The sequence below is a fragment of the Callorhinus ursinus genome, unplaced genomic scaffold, assembly GCF_003265705.2.
Source record: "Callorhinus ursinus isolate GAN/ISIS: 27379988/994484 unplaced genomic scaffold, GSC_fseal_2.0 scaffold1, whole genome shotgun sequence".
NCBI classification, from domain to species: Eukaryota; Metazoa; Chordata; class Mammalia; order Carnivora; family Otariidae; genus Callorhinus; species Callorhinus ursinus.
The window spans coordinates 68,532,438-68,540,146 of NW_027397063.1; the positions used below are offsets into that span (position 1 = coordinate 68,532,438).

Below are 7,709 nucleotides of genomic sequence, written 5' to 3' on the forward strand. Positions count from 1 at the left end.
GGTGCCTGGGTGGCTCAGTTGTTAAGTGCCTGCCTTTGGCTCAGGTCATGATGGGATCGAGCCCCTCATCGGGCTCCCTGCTCCACAGGAAGCCTGCTTCTCCTTCTCTCACTCCGCCTGCTTGTGTTCCTTCTCTCGCTGTGTCTCTCTGTCTAATAAATAGAATCTTTAAAAAAATAAAAACAAAAATAAAATCACCTTTAAAAAAAAGGTATGAACAATAAATTCAATCTTGGAGATAACTACCAGGGTAGTCAACAGTACCTTGGGTGTCTTCTCACCAGCTCAAATTATTTTTCTTTATGGAGAAATGTACTTGAAACATTTTATCTCATCCTTGAAGGGGAATTTTCCCTACTCATTTAATTTAGAAGTTTAACACACAGGACCTATTTTTTATGAGGTGTGTTTTTTCACTGAACTGGTTTGTGGAAGAGACCAAGGGCTGGCTGCTTTTGGTCCCATCCATATACAAATATGGCTGTTTGGTTGGGGAGGGAAGGAACTTTGTTTTCCATACTGTTCTGTCCTTCTAGTTGTCATGACATAACTTGCCATCTCTAGAGTGCTTATAACTATTTGACATATTAAAATTAGTGCTCACATATGGGACAAGTCAGATGGGGATTGGGCAAAGTTGTTAGGACACAATGAATAACACTTTTGTTGGAAAGCCAATGAGGCAACTTGCTGGTTACAATCTTGTCAGCAAATCCCAACAAGAAAGACAAGGGAAAAAAAACCCTCAGCCCAGGCAATGTACATTCCTCATTCCAGTGAAAATTGAGCGCGGCTGTGACTCTGATTCTACTCCCAAGTAGCTCCTAAGCCCCAGCCAGCAAAGGTTCTATGTTGAGTGTGTGCACCAGTGAGAGTTGGAGGTCTTCAGCTGCTGATGCTGCTACCCTGCAGCACTCAAAGTGAACTGCTCTCTTCCCACATCCTCCCGAGCTCCCACCCACCATTCGCACCGGTTCTTTTTCCCTGCACAACCCAAGGCTTCTGTTCAGCTCTCCTGAGTAGAAGAAGCATTTCTTCTCCCCTCCCCATACTATATCCTCTCAAATCTGATTTGAAGCATGTGAATCCTACCGAGACCCCTAAAATTAAGGCTTTCAAAACTCAAAAACTGAGGGCTAATTCTATTTTTCTTTAAATTTCTGCTATGTCATCTCTTCTTTGACACCATGCAAAGAAGGCCGCCTCAGCTGAATGGAGGAGGAGGAGGTGGAGGGGGAAGAGAAGGAGGAGAAAGTATTAAGACTAAAAGCCACATCATACAGCTTCAAAAATATTCTCTCACTATGACTCGTACATGCATGAAGAGAGAAAACAGGTATATAAGCTCAGAGCAGTGCACTAGTAGTTTGTTATTTTAAGAGTATAGAGACAAAGAGAGCAACTGGTTTAATCCTTCCATTTAGAGTGGGGATAACCGAGACCCAGGGGAAAGAAGTGCCTTGCTCAACGTGACAGTGTAAGTTTTGGGGAAAAGTCCCGATCCTTATCAATTTACTTTAGAGGAAAGAATACACACTTTCATGTTAGTCAAATTCATGTTTTAACTCATATTGGAAAGGGATTTTTGTTAGTTAGAAATTAGTAAATTGTGTCATTTACCAGCATGTGTGATCTTTGATAACTGTTACATATCTCAAGGGGTTACCTGTAAGTCAGGAGGATATTACACTTTATAGCTTTAAACTGTATGTGAAGTATCTAAACATTTGCACATACTAGATGCTCAATAATTCATAGCTTTGGTTTGTAGTATGATGTTATACTGTAAACATCATATTTATAGTTGCATCTTATCATATGAATGTGCAGTGAAAGATGCTAGCTATATGTTTAAATAACTGAACATTTAATAATATGATACTGTGAAGGCTAGAATATCTTTTAAGAGGCAAGGCAATCCCAAAGTACTCTTGAACCCTATTACTTACTTCCAAAAAGTATGCCTTAAGTTAGAAGCACTGAAACATTTACAAATAGAATTTTTTGGCATTTTAGTTAGGATAATCCAACCAATCAGAATACTTGTCAGTGAAAAGTAGTGGACTAGGAAAGACAGATAAAATATCTAGTACCTTTCTTTCCCCCCCACAAGAAAACTGAGCCTTACAGAGGAGAAATGACTTTCCTAAGGTGGCAGATGGGAGGCTTGTATAGTGAGACTTAGAATCTTAGAATCTCAAAATCAAAGGTCATTTAAATAAATCACATTACCTTCTCTGTCCCATTTGTAACTTAAGAGCTGGGAGACATAAACCTCAAACTTAGAAGTAATCCAGACTCTTCATCTGCCTTCATATTACACCTGATATCAACTGTCAGATGTACTGTAAATTATGTTATGTAACTCTTTAGACTTACTCCACACCAATGAAGCATAATTTACAAGAGACAGGGATAACTGCCCCAAACTTCTTGTCAGGGGATTCATTGTTTTCATCAGCTCTTTTTTCTTATTTCCAATGTGTTCTAAAACTATCTAGTTATTTACATGTTATTTTAAAATATTTTTTAAAGTCATTCTTTGGTTTTTTGAATTTTTACAATTCCTTGTCATTTTGTTCATTTTTATTTGTCCAGATCTTCACTCAGGGGAGGGGGGAACCTGATTGCTTTGCCAGAGTTTCACCCTATTCCCAAAATAAAGGAAAAAGACTCATTTTCTCATCACTTCCTTTACTTAAATAAGTTAAAAAGATAAAAATAAACAAGGCGGGAGTGATTCAGGAATAACAAAGGAATTTTACCTAAACAATCCCAGTGAGAAAGATATGAAAATTCTTAGTTAAATACATGGGACAAAGGAAGGACAGTGAGAACTGGCTTTATCATAGACACACCTGAAACATGTGCTCAACCCAGTCATATTCCGTTTAATAATAAGATGCTGATGCTAGAGTGTTTCTGTAAAGATTTTTCTTTAATTAGACCTCACCCATTTGTAATCCATGACGTAGAGACAAAACAGAACATTCTCAGCACTAGTACCTGGTAAATGTACAGCAAAAGTATAAGTGAAAATGCCAACAGTGAAAATCAGGAACAGGTTCAAACACCATGAGCTTGGCTCCTGAGAAAATAAGAGTTGTATCCCCATGGTTAGGAAAAGGGGATTTTTTTTTTTAATAAGTAAGAACATTCTTCCATCAGCATGAAGCACAGTCAAAAATTATTATAACAAATGTTTTTGACATGACACTACAGAAAAGAATTTGCAGGGCAGGGAGGAATCTGTGTGACCAATTATTTTCCAGTTTCCATATTCTAATTTTTCAGAATACATTTCTGCTGCATGAATTTGGCCCTTACATCTCCCAGTCTCAAAATAAAATTGAAACAATAATGTCTACTTCACCTGTCATTTGGTGTAAATTTTGAAGAAAAAGAAACAATTTCTTACAGAATAGGACATAATGGTAAGAGAAAGAGAGGTATCAGGAATAATTTCAAAGTCTGGAAGGATGGTGTTGCCATCAATTCAATTTGATGGAGGAAGTAGGTCTGAGATCGATTCTCCTCCAACAGACAGTGCCCAGCTCACTGAGCACATGCATTGGAATTCCAAGGAGTCAGAATTTCATTCAATCCATTATTTAACCCAGATCTAGCACATATAGACTATGCTTTGTTGGATTCTTTGGCACCATATTTCTACATATAGCCACTTGAGATATTTCAATATGAACCAAGTCTATTTCTAAGAAAGTTCTTTATCTCACAATAAGATTACCTGCAGAAAGGTGAGTCATAGTTATCTAAATTATAGACTCTGCTTCATAGGATACTTGCATTTCCTGATTATTTTATTGTTTAATCTATTTTTATTGATGAAAATCTTTTGATGTGTATCAAAAATTATATTCAAAATACTATTTTTATTTTATTTTTTAATATATTTTCTAAAGATTTTATTTATTTATTTGAGAGAGAGAAAGCGAGAGAGAGCACAAGCAGGGTGAAGGGCAGAGGGAGAAGCAGACTCCCCGTTGAGCAGGGAGCCCAATGCAGGACTTGATCCAGGGACTTCAGGATCATGACCTGAAGGCAGATGCTTAACCAACTGAGCCACGCAGGCGCCCCCAGAATACTATTTTTTAAATGCCATAGACTTTTATAAATAATCAGAAGATTAAATTTCAGCTGTAATGGAGGATAGAGTGATCGAAGGACCAAGGTCAGAAGCAGTTTTAACATGATATTTTTCTATTAATAATTATAAGAATGCACGGCTCCTTTCTGGCTGACAGATTCCCTCCCTTAGGAACTGTAGGGGTGCTAAATTATTCAACTTTCTTATTGGGAAGTCAATGGATAGCTAAAATGTATAAAGAAATAGAAATTGCAATCTAGGGGTGCCTGGGTGGCTCAGTCATTAAGTGTCTGCCTTGGCTCAGGTCATGATCCCGGGGTCCTGGGATCAAGCCCCGCATCGGGCTCCCAGCTCCGCGGGAAGCCTGCTTCTCCCTCTGCCCCTCCCCGCAACGTGTGTTCTCTCTCTTTCTCTCTCTGTCAAATAAATAAATAAATAAAATCTTTAAAAAGAGAGAGAGAAAGAAAGAAATTGCAATCTATTATTTAGAATTACGAAGCTATCTAGCAGGGCAATAAAAAATGAAGATCTGTTAGCCCGACTGAATGTTGAGAGGAAGTATATAACCTTCATAGGGGGGAGTCATTAGACACTATGTTAGTTGAAGACAAGCAGAAAATAGATGGCACACTGTTGTTGAAGAGAATTTAATGAAAAACCGTTTACAAAGCTGTGGACTGTGTTTAGATAAAACAATGAGGGATGATAACATACCCAGATTCTACCAAGGGGCAGGAGAAAGAAGTAATTAGCAGTACCTGGTGTGACCTATAGCTGTAGAGGAGAGTCACTCACAGGAGCTGTGGCTGTAAGGAGATACAGCCATAGATAGGCAACATTGCCCCCCACATGGTCCAGCAGAAAAGTTGCCAGCAGGACGAATGCCTCCCACTGGGTAAACCTATTTGGGAGACACAGGGCATGGGGGTGTAGACAGTGACATCCAAGGTAAGCCCCTTAGGTCAAAGTGCAGGGTAAAAAATCGTAGGGTATGGACTTGGAGAAGAACAGAGAATTTCAGCACAGATACTCTGTTTAAGACAGGAAGCTTAAACATATTAAAGCCTGGGAAAGCACATAGATGTCTACAGAAAAACATGATTATTTTTACAAATGTTATCTTTTAAAAAAAAGATACTAATAAAGATTGTTGTAAAGAAATAGGTAAATTTTGAACTTCACCTCACTTACACTTCAAATATCTTAGATTTCACTTCCATTGTGCTCAAGCAGTACTATATTTAGTACTTTTTATAAAAAAATTATAATGTAATATCATTAAAATGTCTTCTATCATTCTGCCCACCCACATAACTATTTATTTTGATTATCTCTCTACCGACCCACCTACCTACCTACCTATCTCTCTTGTGTTCCAAGACAGAAAAGTTGACAATGGGGATAGGGGTGAAGATCAATTACTGGAAGAAATCACTGTTAGATGCTGTGCGACAAACAGGAAAAGGCCCCAAAATGTACACTGAAGAGACTGAGTTAAGAGGCACACACCAAAAGATAGCCAAGATACCTGAGAAACAAGAGCATAGGGAATGCTCACTAAGAAAATACAAGTTATGTTAGGTTGAGGTCCTCTCCTTCTGGAATAATTGCCATGGGTTCCTATTCGCTTTCTGGCTGTTCCCCACATAGTCTTAAGAGTGCTACCTAGCTCCAGATGCAAACTCACCTTCCACAGTGTTTTATTTACACTTTCATCATATTCCTTCAACATATTTTGCCTACTTTTAAAATTTATACTTTGTGACTCATTAAATGCTCCATTTAATCATTTTTTAAAATGTTTACATGGATTCACAGACTTTTGTTTTATTCTATTCTTATCATTATTAATTTGGGAGCTTAAGTTGTCCCAGATTTGGCCAGTAGGAACCCCTTCAAGCTGGCTTCTCTGTCCTTTTGACATGTCCCTGTCATTCTAAGAGTACTTCCTTACTTCCAGAAGTAAGTAAACTTCACCTGTTTCCTAGAACAAAATGTTCCAGGCTTATCGTCAGCTTTCCCTGCCCAGCCTCTGGAAATAGCCTTTACTTCGAGTCTCTGGTTCCTTTTAGTGGAGAATTCTACTTGAAAACCAAAATCTAAGTGATAATCATGCTCTGGTATGGCATATCACTGCTTCCCTCTTAGTACAGAATTAGGGAATGTATACACACACATACACACACACATTTATATCTATGTTTATTTATGTATCTCTCTATTAGTCAAACTACCTATATACCTACCTATATTGAAAATCATGAGTTCACACTCATATGAGTTTCAATTTGCTATTTCCCTTTCCATATTTGTAAGTCCCTCTCTAACAGTGAGACATTTGTCTCCCATTATACTTACTAGTTTTACTTTTTTGATCAATCCTCCTCTTTGTTAAAAATCTTCCTCCACTTCAGCCACCCACACTCACCTTCCTCTGCCAGAGCGCCTATGTTCCACGTTGAGCTGTGTCTCTCCAGATACACAGAAACTCTCCTCACTCCTATTAGGCTCCAACACCATATGCTGGGCTCCAAACTGTGTGCACTGGGACACCTCTCACCCAATTGGGCTATGAAATCTCACTCGGGTCACCATAGTTTTCCCTTGTTCCCTATATGGACGTCAAACTTGTTTGGACTGAATTGTTCATGAAGCAAAGGAAGGGAAACAGGAATAACAGAAAAAGTTATTTATTATTTTGAATGCCTATATTAGAAAAGGATAGGTATAAAATCCAAGAATTAACATTCCATCATAAAGAAAAATCTAAAAAAGAATAGCAAATTAGAGGAATGGGAATACTAAAAAAAAAAAAAAAGTGTGGAAATCAATAAAATAGAAATTGGATAAATGGGAAAAAAATCAACAAAAGCAAAAGTTGGTTCTTTGGTAAACAATTTAGCAAGAGTGCTCAGAGAGAGAGAGAAAGAGAATGAAAACTAATTAGCAATATTAGGGATAAAAGAGGGGATACCACTATAGACAGTAAATGGGTAATTATATGATATTATGAATAATATTATGCCAGTATTTTGACAACTTAGATGAAAAGGACAAATTCCTTGATAAACACAAATTACTAATATGAACATAAGAAGAAATAGGCGATCTGAATGCCCACTATATCTATTAAGGAAAGTTAGTTCTTGATCAAAAACCTTCCCACCGAAAGACGTCTGGTCACAGATGGCTTCATGGTGAATTCTAACAACTAAGGAAGAAATAATATCAATTTTGCAGAATATAGAGTATGGGAAAACACTTTCCAAATTATTTTTATGAGATCAGCATAAGCCCGATACCAAAATCTGACAAAGCTACAATAAGGAAATAAAATTATAGACCTATATAACTCATGAACAAAAATCTCTAAAAAAATATGAGCAAATCAAATCTAGAAATATTTTTTATTTTTTATAAGCACAACCAATATTTATTTTTTTTATTTTTTATTGTTATGTTAATCACCATACATCATTAGTTTTTGATGCAGTGTTCCATGATTCATTGTTTGTGCATAACACCCAGTGCTCAGTGCAGAACGTGCCCTCTTTAATACCCATCACCAGGCTAACACATCCCCCTACCCCCTCCCCTCTAG

General features: G+C 37.5%; 1 long non-coding RNA gene across 1 annotated transcript in view; it reads right to left on the bottom strand.

Moving 5' to 3' along the window:
* Positions 1-6,542: 6,542 nt before the first annotated feature.
* Positions 6,543-7,709, bottom strand: part of LOC141374724 (uncharacterized) — a 16,677-nt gene continuing 15,510 nt past the window's right edge. Inside the window, exon 3 of the long non-coding RNA XR_012381843.1 lies at positions 6,543-6,745. This is a non-coding gene — a long non-coding RNA (uncharacterized lncRNA). The remainder of the gene's footprint in view (positions 6,746-7,709) is intronic.